The sequence below is a fragment of the Carettochelys insculpta genome, chromosome 20 (assembly GCF_033958435.1).
Source record: "Carettochelys insculpta isolate YL-2023 chromosome 20, ASM3395843v1, whole genome shotgun sequence".
NCBI classification, from domain to species: domain Eukaryota; kingdom Metazoa; phylum Chordata; order Testudines; family Carettochelyidae; genus Carettochelys; species Carettochelys insculpta.
In genome coordinates, this window is record NC_134156.1 from 1,026,303 (window position 1) to 1,039,541 (window position 13,239).

Here is a 13,239-nt window from a genome sequence, read left to right on the forward strand (position 1 = left end):
AGCCACCCCTCCCAGCACAAAGATCAGACAGAAGGGTCGCATGATATGTTATTGCTATCCTTACTGTTGCACTTCTGCTGCTTGTGGTGGTGCTGCCTTCAGAGCTGGGTGCCCAGCCAGCAGCCTCCACTTTCCATGCTGCTTCAGGAGTGCTGCACTCATAGCTCCATCCACTTTACCCTTTGCAAAAAGTAGCTACTCAACAGCTGTGTAGACAGAGTTTCAACAAGGATTTCCCTGGACTGCCCAAAACCTCAGTCATCTGTTAACAGCAGTTGGGAGGGAGCGGTTTTCATATGCTTTTGTCTTGAGCAAGGGAGACCAATAGTTTTGTCAACCAGCCTTTTGCATTACAGATTGAGCCTCTGTAGTCTGGCACTCTCGGGACCCAATGGGTGCTGAACCGGAAAATTTGCAGGACCATGGGAGGTCAATATTATCTTGTGGCCTTATCCATATGTCCGCTGCTTCCCGAGCTCATAGAAGACATTAACAGGTAAACTAGATCAATACCAGCTGGGCCAGCCCCTTCCAGTGTCCATCACACCTAGACCAACCCTCTCGGAGGGACATTTTCTGAATAGCCAGCACAGTGGCATGCTGGGGGTTAAGTTAACTTTCCTAACAGCTTTTAGACTCCTATGGGATGTCACATGTATCATCATCATTGTCATCTTTCCTTTACAAACCCAGCTGCGGAGTCCCTTCAGCCTTCGATGCCATACAGCTTCTTGATGGGCAGATGGCTGTGTCTGCGACCTTCAGTTAGCAGCTCTTTAAAGGTGCAAAATACAACATATTCTCCATCCTAAATGACTGCCAAATCTCCACATGCTCCATGTGTGGATGCAATTCATCCAGCTTCCACCAGCTGCACTGGCTAGCACTGCTATCTCTGGGATAGCCCAATATTAAACAAGATAGAAATAAGATCTATCTATCTATCTATCTATCAAACCCATTGTTACATCATTCAGGCATTATGTGTGCAGATAACTACCCATGCAACAGGAAGAACAGAAAGATGATAAAGTATTAAACATAAATTACCTGCAGACTTCTCAGATGAGCTACTGCTTCCTGGCCGAGGTGCTGGAGCTGTGACTCCTCGATTTCTCCAAGGCGTAAGGCCAGTTTTATCAGGGAGCAGGGAATGGTTTTTAAACTTGAAGCAGAGTAAGAACTGGTTTAAAATAGAATGAACAGAGCTGGTGCGGGTGGAATTAGACAAACTCTGGAAGCTGCTTTTCAAACAATAAATTAACTTCTTGCAGCCCACAGTGCAGGCGAAGGGCTGTCCAGGACTCACCTGGCACAGGTTCCCCGCTGCTGTAGTGGGGGCTGTCTGTGTGCCCTTGACCTTGCTGAGCCACCTCACCAGGGGAGGGATGGGGAACACATCCAAGCTTGCAGGGAGAGCAACAGTCTGTCTTATCGGATACAGGGGTGTGAATGCACCATGCACAACAGACTGCAGCATCAGAGCTGTAATCCCTCACTGCACCATGCACTGTGACAACCAAGCGCTTAGCACAAGGCTCCCAGTGCCCCACCGCTGGTAGTACAGGCAGACTGGAGCAGCATGGCAGGCGTACCCGCAGCTGTCCCAGCTCGGGAAGAGTTAAGGAAGAGGAGGAGTCTCCGCTCCCAGGGCTCAGATAACAGCAGTAGCTGCAGCCGTGCCCTTCAGATGTGCAGCCAGCCCCAGCAGAACAGACTGCCTGCCTCACTTTGGACTGACTTTCCTTGTTGGAGGTGTTATGGATCTAGTTCTTGATTGAATTTCCAAATCGGTCTTGATTTGTCTTTGATCCACACAGCTCCAGCAGCCACCATTCCTGAACCTCCTCCGCTGCCACCCTAATCACCCTCAGACTGCACTAGCGTCTAGTGAGCAACTTGCGTTTGTGTTCCAGGGTCACCCTCGAGTCTGTGCCTGCCACAAACCATGAGCTGCCCCTGAGGAGCCTTTCTTCTGGTGGGTGTCCCTTGTTCAGGGGCCAGTAGCCATGTCCCAACCCCTGGGCTGCTGTTGCGCCTGGTGCTCCTGTGCTGTCTGCAGCACTCACTCGCTGCTGTGCTCAGGGAGGCAGCCTGTGCCCCTTACCGTGCCATGCAGCTAAGGGATAGAGGAGTATGCTCCAGTGGTTCCTTGCACCATTCTGACTCAGACTGGGCGGTGGGGAAGGGCTTAGATCCTAACCAGGGGCAGAATGACCACAGACAGAAGCAGGGCCAGTCCCAGGACCAGCCTCCAGCTGTGGTGAGCTCACTGCACTACAGGTGGCTCCCTAAGTACCCAGTGGGGGCCCCAGCTGCTGATCAATGACCAGCCTGTGTAGCACAATGGGGCCCAAAAGGTGACACAACCCACAGGCAGGTCTGCCCCTGGCCCTTCCTGGCGGGAGTCAGCCGCACAACGGGTCTCGCAGGAGACAGCCATGGGCGCATGCAGGGAAGCACAGGCAGGGGGTTCTGCCAGCACTGACGGAGCCCTTCTGGCTGCACCAGGCTCCCCTCACCTCACACACAAGCAGCACCGGCTTCTCTCAGTCTCAGCCATCTGAGGCGGGGCTCTTGCCCATGACAGCCAGGGTCGAGGCCTGGCCAAAATGGGGAGTCCGTCCCGAGGGGCACACCCAAGGCAGCGTTAGGGAATTGCTCTTCTGCCACCAGACTCCTCTCTGCTGGGCATTCACTGCCTCCCACCCCACCCAGGATCAGCTGTATCTGGCCCTGGTCAGCCAAGGAACAGGGAAGACCCGAGTGGCAGCAGCCTGCAGAGCCCAGACAGCCCTGCTTATTTCTCACTTCAAGCACAGTCACTGCAGGGAGCCATCCATGAGAGCTGCCCTGTGTCAGCTCAGACAGCCTCAGGCTGGTTCAGGCACTGTCTGGTGCTCAAAGAAGGTCCAGAGAGCCAGGGCCCAAGGCTTAGAAATGACCCCTGGAATGTTCAGGTGTGTGCAGGGGCAGCTGGGTAAAGGCAGGGATGTGTGCTGGTAACACAGTGTCCCAATGCAGGGTGTTTATAGGGATGACTCTGGATCTTTGGCCCTCAAAGCACAAGCCTCTACTTCTCGAACTGGAGAGTCCGGCTACCCTAGGGCATGAACGGGACCAGGCTCATAAACCTTTATACCTGGAGTGGCCACTAGCACGGACTGCACAGTGGGGGCTGTCCATCCCCTCTAATGGTTGGACAATGCAGAGGGGAGTTTGTTAACCCAGCTCTGGCCTGCAGTTCAGCGAGCAGGGTCGCTGCTGTTGGTGGCTCATCCAGGGACTTAAAAATGCAAAAATCTGTCCTAAGGCACCAGCAAGGGCCCCCTGTATTGAGCTGCTTCAAAGCCCTCCCTTGTGCAGTGTGGCCTGGTGTTCCCACCTGAAGGCACTGCCCACCATGGCAAGGTACTTCCTGGTTACCTGGTGGTGCCCGGGGGCCCTGGGAAAAGTGTAAGAACATAAGACTGGCCCTACTGACCCAGCCTCATTATCCATCCAGCTCAGGGGCCTGAGTGATCCATCCATCATCCAGCTTGTGGCAGTCAGAGGGTCAGGGCACCCCGCGCAGGAGGTTACATCCTGGACCATCTGAGCTAACAGCCACAAATGGACTTCTCCTGCATTAACATATTTCACTCTTTATGGAACCCAGTTGCACCTGCGGCCCTCCCAATGCGTTTCACATAGGGACCGTGTGCTTGGCTCAGCGGTTCCATGAGTTTCATGAACAGAGTCCCCAAGAGCTCAGTGGTGGCTGACTTTACGTTCCCTGGGGTGCCTGCCTGGTGCACAGCCTCCGGCAGGAATCCAGCCCCAGGGCCCTGCCACTTCCTCCCAGCCGTGGCAGGGGATTGGCTAGGGATCAAAGCCTGCCAGATCTTGGGCAGCTCTCGCCCGTCGCCACAGGAGCCTGCTGTGCCCCCTGCAGCCTCAGGGCTGGTGCCTGGATGGGGGCGACCAGCCTGACTCCCCACAAAGAGTAGGAAGCTGCAAGGAGATATAGGCAGGGCACTCCAAGTATGGCAGACGGGGGCATGACCACATCCCCAGCAGGAGCACAGCATACTGCCGCCTGCAGGCAGCCCTGCACCAGCCAGGGACAGGGAACCTGGGCTCTGGCTCCCCTCACCTCACACACAGCAGAGACCAGGTGGGTTCCACACACCCAGGTATGGACCCCTGTCCTCCTGCCCCTGCTGCCAATGGGCCCCGGCAGTGCTCAGAGCACACCCAGCCCAGCCACACTGTTACCCCTCCCCAGACCAGCCTCTCCCTCTGTGGAAGTGACTGCATGGCTGTTCCTGGGGAAAGGCCACTTGGCTCTTTCCTGCCTTATCGGGGCTCACCCAGCCGGCAGCGTGGCCGGGGCTGGGGCCGGGGCCGGGCACTGCAGATAGAGCCAGCAGTGCGCTCCCTGAGCTATTCTTAGGAAAGGGAAAGTTTACACAAGACATTTAAGTTTTAAACCCAGGCACCATAAATAGTCTATTTTTCAAGGGCTCTGAGGCAGTTGTGGGCTCAGAGCCAGGGCTGAAATTTGGCAGCTGTCGTGTAATGATTAATTAAAATGAGGTAACAAAGTGAGACATATCTATTCCGAAGGGTATTTGCAGCGTCAGTGGAGGATTCCAAGGGGCTGACTTTTTCCCCTTTAATCTTCAACCTTCTCGTGAGGCAAACAAGCTCTTCCTCCGCCGTGGGGCGTAGCGCGGTGCTGCCCGGCCCGTCGCTGCTGGCACGGGGAACAGAGTGACTCTCGTGCTCAGCTTTATCTTTATTGGTCTTTTCCTCTAAACAAAATGAAACCTCCACTTCAAGATTTTTCCAGTTTAAAATTTTTATTAGCTTTTTAAGTAAACTTCAGCATGAACCCCTTGGCTGCCAGGGCCCCTCCAGGATGGCGTGGCCAGGTTGCATGGTGGCCCAGACATGTTCTATCATTGTGTGTGCTGCTCCCTGCCCGCTGCACACGCCAAAGTCAAAGGGCAGCTGCTTAGCAGGTCTCCACTTCTCTCTTTGAACAGTGAAGGAGCTCAGCCCTGACAGCAGGGAGCGAACAGCAGCTGCCAGACCCCAGAATGCCCCAGCCCAGCTTCGCAGGGGCTTGGCAGCAGAGAGCTGAGTTACCACTAGCGTGCCAGGGAGCCTGGCATGTCAAGGAGAAGTCTGCACCCACTGCCCAACATTTGCTGTTGACTCACGATGACACCAAGTCTGCCTGGCTGCAAAGGCAGGCTGTACTGTGCAGTAAGAACCAGTCCAAAGTGGGACTTCTCCCTGCAAAGTCTGGGCTCTCTTGGGCTCAGGGAGCACACAGAGCAATGCCCTGGGACTCTGGCCCATCCCACCCTGCAGCTCCTCCCGAGGTTATGGGAGGGCAGAAATAACGCAGGGGGAAGCCTGTCGCAGCCCAGCAACCTCGGGGCTGGGGGCTCATCCGGACAAGGAGAAAGTGCGATCCATGTTCACACTTGCTTCCTGGCTTACTTCCTGGGTGCCCAGCATGCACCCCGTGTGGGACAAAGCCTTGGCCAGCGTGGGGTTAACCTGTGTGGCTGGCTCAGGGGAAGCTCTGGGACAGTGTCTAAGGTTCTCCCTCCCCAGGGCGCTGCGACTCAGCCACATGGGAAAGCACCCAAGTATGAGGAAAAGGGAAAAATATCCCAAAATAGTTTAGTCTTGTTTCCTGTGCTGAGACTCCCAGACAGGGTGGGAGTCGTGGGTTGTGTCTGAGCTCTGCATTACGGTGCAGGGAGCCGTGGCTGCGGAGGCCCCTGTGCTGGAGGGAAAGGACGTGAGCACAGACGGTCCACTGCACGAAGACATGCTGGAAACCAAGGCCCAGCAGTACATGAGAAGGAGGAAGGAACTGACCATGGAGCTAGGCCACGATACTCTGGCCTCCCACCAGCCCCCTTCCTCCGTGGCTCCAGCCCCTTTGCGCTGGTGCTGCCTGGGAGTGCAGCCAGGGAAAGCGCAGGTGGGGCAGCTCCTTTCTCCCAGGAACATCCCAGGCCCCCTGGGAGCCCCTTAACCCACTGGCCTCTGCTCCTCACAGGGACTGCCCAAGCTGCTGCAGGAACTGCCACTTCAGGGCTAGGCAACAGGCTGCCCTGGCCCTCTGCCCTGGATCCCTCAGGCACCTGACCAGACACTGTGAGGTTCCCTGTTCGGCCAGCCACTCCCATCAGCAGTTGGACCTGGGTGACCCTAGGCACCATGGCTGCAGGGGCCTGGTGCTGTAACCAGCCAGTACAGCCCTATGGCTCTGTGTGTGACTCCCACCCCAGGAAGGGGGCAGCTGGGGCATTAGTCTCCAGGGGCTCCTGTTCTGATGAATGCCAGGGCCTGCACAGGGAGGTGAGTGAGCAGAGCTGGCAAGGCTGGGCAGGCAGCTCCCTGTCACTGCAGTGAGAGGGGATCTGCCCTGGGTTGCTGCTTCCTGCACCCCCACATCCACCCCCAGTGCACAAGTGCCTGAGCGCTCAGGCTGGCAGAGAGAGGGGCAGGAGGGAGCCTGGAGGCAGTGGGCCAGCACCTGTGTGAGACACTCCTATAGCTCTAGGCTCACTAGCACCCCCTCACCTCCTGCTCCAGCACTGTCTGTCACCCCCACGCTCACCCTCTCGCGGGGCAGGTGGTCAGTCCCAGGGTCATGCTGGGGCCTGCTGCCTGTTGGGCTGGGAGAAAACAAGAGCAGCTGCTGGGTCACTGGGGGGGTCCCCAAATCGCTGGGCCTGGAGAAAAGCAGGACCCAGGAGGCTGAGTGTCAGCAAGAGCCATCCCAAGTGCTGCCAGTCATGGAGCTTGGGAACCCAGGACCTGGAGACACAAGGCTGCCTGAGACAGAGCTGCAGGGAGTGGGGCTGCCCCAGCCTGCCCACCAGAGAGGAGCGGCCCTGCTTGTTGGCAGGGCTCAGTCATTGCTTGGCACCAGTGCTGTAGGGTCGAGGGGTGAAATGCTGTGAGCTGGAGGGAAGGAAGGGCAAGGGCTGGGGAGGAGGCTTCAGCATCACTCAGAAAGACTGCGTCTGAGCAGCTGTTTGCCGGGGCAGTGCCCACCCCAACTAACAGGCCAGCCAGGCAGAGCCCACAGCTCCCCATGACATGGCAGCCACTGCCATGGACACCTCCAGCTGTGGGGACAAGTCAGGTTCTGGGCCCCCATCTGTGGGGCTTTGCTGGTCCCCCATGAGCCCAGCTCTTTGACCCTGGGCTCCTCCTCTGTCTCTGGGGGCCAGTGACTTCTGCAGTGCCCAGCACGGGCCTAGTGTCAGATTCCCTGTCTGGCTGTGTGGCTATGGGAATGTGGACACCTCCTGCACTGGGCCCTCAGCGCGATACCTGGGTTCAGGGTATGTGTATGTACAACTCTCAGGAGCATCTGGAACAGGGTGGTGCCGGCATGGCTGGCAGAGGCTCTGCCAGAACAAGTGGTAAATGCTGCCACCTAGAGCAGAGTCTGGATGCCTACAAGGGAATGAAGCGAGCTTTGTAAGCCCTTCCAAGCAGCCCACAACATCAGGGCCCAGACTGCCCAGGGTCATGCCACCGCCAGCTGACCTGCATGGCCTGACACGGAGCGAGTGATGGGCAGAGCTGGGATACAAAGGGCACTGCATAGGTACCTAACTCCAGGGACACACAGTCCAGCCAGCCCAGGCTTACAGATGTGCTTGACGCTGGAAAGCATCCACTTGAAGAGTGGGAAGATGTTTATTTACTGTTTATTTTGCCACAACAATCAATAGGTTTATTTTGTACAGAGATCATCGCTGCAGTTAAAAGTGAGAACATCAGCTGGCACTATGAAAGGAAGCACATGGATTTTGCCCACAAATATCCACAGGTTTCCCCTTTAAAATCTGACAAGATTGCTTTACTAAAGGATGCATCTTTTCAGAGCATAAATATTATTTCATAGGCTGTTTGTGCTCAGGGACAGGCAGCTGAAGCTGCATTGAGGCGTGTATGTGTAATTACAAAACTCAGAAAAACTTCCAGACGTGGACATTAGCTGACGTACTTTTTGCAGAAAAGAGAGATACTGTCGATGCCTTCAGACAATTGCTGCTCTTGGACACAATATCAGTTAGGCTCATAGAGGTGGTGCCATGGGCAGATGTGTGAGAAACAGAAAATTGGAGAATTTTCCATGGCAGTGGACAAATCCTGTGATATCAGGGACAGTGCATCTAGCACTGCACGTCCATTTTAAATTGAGAGAAATTTGGAAAGTTGTTGTCCCCATACTGCATGACAGTTGCACAAAGGGGCGGGAGGGGCATTGTTCAATTGTGTCCAAACTGTTTTGTCTAATTAAAGTTTTGATATGACTGAGATTGTCTTAATTACAACAGCTAATGCTCCTGCCATGATTAGTACTTACCAAAGACTTGTGAGAAATTGCAAGATCTGTACCCAAATGTGATGTCCCATCACTGTCTAATCCACTAAACCATACTTTGTACAAACCTTAGCTGTGACTATGCTAATGCAATGCCAGTGGTGATTAAACTCATTGACTTACTTCAGTCCAAGTCATCACTGCAATATAGAAAGTTCAGAAGCTTTCTTTCAGAAGTGTCTGCCGATTACTATGAGCTGTTGGTTCATAATGCCATTGGCTGACTAAGCAGAGGTCAAGTGCTTAGAAGACTGTGGGAAATTCAAGTTCATGTGGAAGAATATCTACATAACATTCCAGGGAAAAATGCAGAACTACGTGCATTTTTGAGTGATGCCACAAGCATGAGCACCCTGACCTTACTTGTTGATTTAAAAGGCTATTTAAATGATTTCATCTTAAAGTTACAAGGGTGAAATGGCAATGTAGTGAATCTCCGCAAGAGTATCACTTTATTCCAAACAAACTCACTCTCTTCAAAAATGATTTATAAACTGGGAAGATGCTGCATTTCCCAAGGCTGTTAAGCTGCCGGGGCACTACGGATATGAATCAGATGGCATCATCCCTAGACAGGCTTCTTCCAAACTTGAAACAGAGGTTCTAAGGATGTGAGTCTTAAAGACATGATTTCAGTTTACCCATCTGTGGAGCTAGAAAATGGCATGCTGGGTGATCAAACAAAAGCATCCTTTCCAAATGTTGAAAAAACAAAAGTACAGCTGAATCTTACTGATCGACAAGCGTGTGAAGTGCTTCAGATGTGGCACATGGGAACTGCATCAGAAACGTTCTGGACAACCTTTGTGCTGGACTTCAGGTGTTCACACTTGAGGAAGGTGGCTCAACACGTGTGTTTGGCTTGACATGTGTGTTTGAATCAGCATTTTCGACAAAGAACAACACTAAATCAAATGATCACTCTATTCTGACTGATAATCATCTGTGCAATTGCCTTCATCTTGCCTTGACTGAGCTCATGCCAAACTTCAAGGGCCTTGTGCAGCAGAGGACCTGTCACTTTCCCCCCCAATGCTGAGTTGTTACACTTTATTCACGCATCTTTTATTTTAAATTTGTGTTGCTGTATCAAATTGCATTTTCAGCAGGGATAGTTAAGTTTTAACAGCTATTTCACAATAATTATTCCTGATTCTTTGCTTAATACATGTGTGGTGGATATTTGTTATTGAAAAGACTTGGATCATAAAAGGTTCTTGTATACTGTACTACACATGCATCTGATGAAGCGGGTCTTCGCCCATGAAAGCTTGTGCTCCAAAATATCTTAGTCAATAAGGTGCCACAGGACTTCTTGTTCTCGAAGATACAGACTAACACTGGCACCTCTCTGATACTTGTGTACTGTACTGTTATTTTCTTTTAAACTCTGATCTTTGTATTAAATAAACCACAAAAGTCTGAGAAGTTTTGAATATATTATCTACCTGCAGATACGTCAATGATTGTCTTTGACAAAGCTCATTCAAAACTTAAAACAGCTGTCTGAAAGTCTTTGTAGTGGTATCAACAGCTGAGGACATCAATGTGGCTATCTGTGGCTCTTTTTTGGGGCTACAGATGCAGATTTTTGTATTTGCAGGTGAAAATTTTATACCCACACAGGGTTCTAAATATAGGCCTTGGGTATATGTCACAGCATTTATGTGTTCATTGAACAGAAGCACTTCTGATGTGAAAAATGTTTCCCTGGAGGGAGCCCAGACCTTAACTATACACTGACCAAGAAATTGGGACCTTGACAAAAAATGACTACCCTTGGCTCTATCATATTGTTGATCCATAAGATGGTGTTGCATATAAAATTTCTACAAACCTCAGCCATACCTGGCACAGCATCAAGGGATCTTAGGATGATGAAACCTCAGGTACATAAATGTGCCCTATGACCAGTCAAGTCCTGGAGCAGAAGTACAGCACAGTGTCGGGAATAAACTAAGAACAGAAACAGAGGTTGCAGATAGAAGGAAAAAGTTTGCAGGATATCATCACTCCATCCATGCCAAGAAAAAATTCGATATTCTACAAGATTTCTCATTGCTACTAACATTGAAAGCGATATTGTTACATGTTTAATTGCTATACTGTCCTGGTAGATGTAACAGTGTGCAATATGCTTGTTTGTTAAGGTGGGCCATTGCTATAAAATATTAAATGCATAATTGTTATATGTAATAGACATTGTTATAAATTATGTTTTAAAGGAAATTGTTATTGCTGTGTTGAGTCTATTTACTGCATGGCTTTCTTTTAAACGGTAATGATAATACTTATTGCTCCTCTTTTATTATAATTTTACTTCTAAAGAAATATGATTTTTGTTTTGAAGAACATATTGCATGTTCCAGTCCTTGATCAGAAGCGTGAATCTGTCCTTTGGGGGACAGCAAGCTGGCCTTTCATTAGCAGCTTTCCCCTGGAAAGTCCCTAGGGAAGGCCACTACCTTGAGTATTAGAATAAAATCAATTTAGGAATGAAAGTGTTTAAAATAAAAAGCAGCAATTGAGGCAACTCTGATAAAATCTTCCAGAAACACTTCATTCCAGCAGGGACATGACTTCCTTCTTGGGAAAGCCAGGTGGCCTTGGTGGTACTGGCACCAGGAATAAGTGAGTTATGCGTCTCTCTGAGCTCTCTACTGCTCTTTCTGAGCCCACAGGAGGTCCCCCATAACAGCTCTGTGGCTATTGCGTGGCTTTCACGTCCCTTCTCTCCTCTGCTCCTGTTGCTTCTCACATTGTCAATTGCCTGTAAGAGCAATTTCATAAGGGGTTCAAAGGGTGCCTGAGCCACTTAGGCTCTTTATATTGTTCTCTGTCATATTTAATTTCTACGGAAATCTGTTCCTCCAATAAAGCCCAAACTTCAGGGGGACAGGAGATAACCACTGTCCCAAACTGCCTCTGTGTCAGCAACAAACAGAAATATCAGCATCACTAGGGGAAAGTGTCACTGTTAACTCTCCCGTGTGGCCACTCATGATGTGGAGTGGGATAGTGCTTTTACTACTTCTCTCTATGAGCACTGCACTGCCATCACAGCCACTAACCGAACCTGGCATTACTGTGTGGGATTTAAGCACCAATGACCCAGCTGGGGCTTATTTCAAATCTTACCCTTCTAATTTCGGGCAACATCTGGCCCTCTGAGGTCCTTAACAACGCCCTGAGCTGGGGCTGACTATAGTATGTGAGGCTCACCTGCTGAGAAGGGGAAGCAGTAGGGAGAAACTAGACTAATTTAGTATTATCATCAGAGGCAAGCAAAGCCCTGAGCACCTGGATTCCAGAAAGCGCCTGCCTGCTTGGTGCTCTCCTTCCCCTTTGTACACAGCACAGGGGCCCGGCCTTTACTCTTCTCTGCAGCCCAGCACTAGACCCATATAGCATGCATCCTGCCTGCTTGCCAAATGCACATGAGGGCCAGAAAGGCAATGGCAGTACCAGACCCAGACACCAGTACCATAAGTATTTATCTGCACTTAGCACCACTGTCCAACATCTGAAAGGGAACCTGGTGCTTGTAGAGGGCCCTGGGTGAGAAGCCTCATGTCAGCGTGATGTCCTCTGGCCACACGACATACCCTGTCAGAACCCCAGGACTCAGAGCCCAACACATGGAAACACACATGCTCTGGCCCTTAGGCCTTTCCTCTGGAGCCTGAAAACCTGCAATGCCATGGGTAGCACTGGCACCCGCCATGTGGGTGCAGGGAGAACATGCCGAGTAAGTGGTCAAAGTGCTGGTTGTAAATCCAGCTTGTGACCAGAAGAGAGAGAGCTCGCACTGCAGTGCCAACTCTGGCAGCAAGTAATCCCTTGGCCCCTGCTAACATACCCGTTAGGGACTGCCCAGCCCTCAGATTGCCTCCTCTGTTGTCATGCTCTGGCAGGCAGGGTTGGATGCTAGCACCAGCATCCGTCTGCCTGTCAGGCAGCCCTGCTGTGGGCACAGGCAAGCAGAGCTGCCACCTTTCTAATGGCTAGTAACTGGCGCCCCGAGACTCTGACCTTGCTATACCTCTTCTCCCCAAGATCCCACCCCTGCTCTACCACTTCTCCCCAGCTCACAAGCTCTGATCTCTGCTTATCCCAAAATTGAGCCCAGTCCTAGAGGGTCCAGAAAATTGTTCACATCAGGTGAGACACTTTGTCTGAAGTGTCTAAAGAGCACTAGAGTAGTGGTCAGACATTCCCCTTCTTAGCACAGAAACTCAAATGGCTAATAGAGGATACAGGCAATCAAGTAGGCAAGAATCTCCTATTTTGCTAAAATAATCCACTTTCTTCCTCCCAGTCTCACTAAAAACTCCATTACCACACACGTCAAAAGCAGCTTCCTTTGAAGAGTATTTTTGCCCCTCACCAACTATAAGTTAGCATCGTGATCTTTATAAATCACACATGCTGTGGATAATCTTTCACCCCAAATTAGAACCTGCAGATTTGTTTGCCTGTATTTGATTTGTTAGTTTTCATGTATTTGATTTATTTTTATTGCAATTTTTTGGACCTCTGCACTATACATCTGTGTCTGGACTGGAAATTCATTAGATGTGAAGAAGTGGGTCGGTCCCACGAAAAGTCATCACCTAATAAACCATTTTATTAGTCTTTAAAGTTCTACATTTCTGCTGTTTTGTTTTCTTAGAATACAGACTAACACAGCTACCTCTCTGCTAGTGTTTGCCTGGTGAGTCAGACCTACATTCCTTTGTTATGTGCAAAACATCTCCTGCTCTATTTTAAGTCCTAAATAATGTGAAATGTGTAGGTACAACCTAAGGCTGTGTGGAGCATTGCCT

At 51.0% G+C, this 13,239-nt stretch overlaps 1 protein-coding gene across 11 annotated transcripts in view; it reads right to left on the minus strand.

Annotated features, from left to right (window-relative positions):
- Positions 1–1,523, minus strand: part of MYOCD (myocardin) — a 295,350-nt gene extending 293,827 nt beyond the window's left edge. For 2 of the 11 annotated variants that reach the window (XM_075014397.1, XM_075014393.1), the window contains exon 1: positions 1,051–1,518. The gene's annotated coding sequence lies outside the window, so the exon portion shown is untranslated. Of the gene's footprint in view, positions 1–1,050 lie in introns of all 11 variants that reach the window. The other 9 variants (XM_075014382.1, XM_075014381.1, XM_075014386.1 and 6 more) reach the window with 7 other exon arrangements.
- Between the last annotated feature and the right edge of the window lie 11,716 nt (positions 1,524–13,239).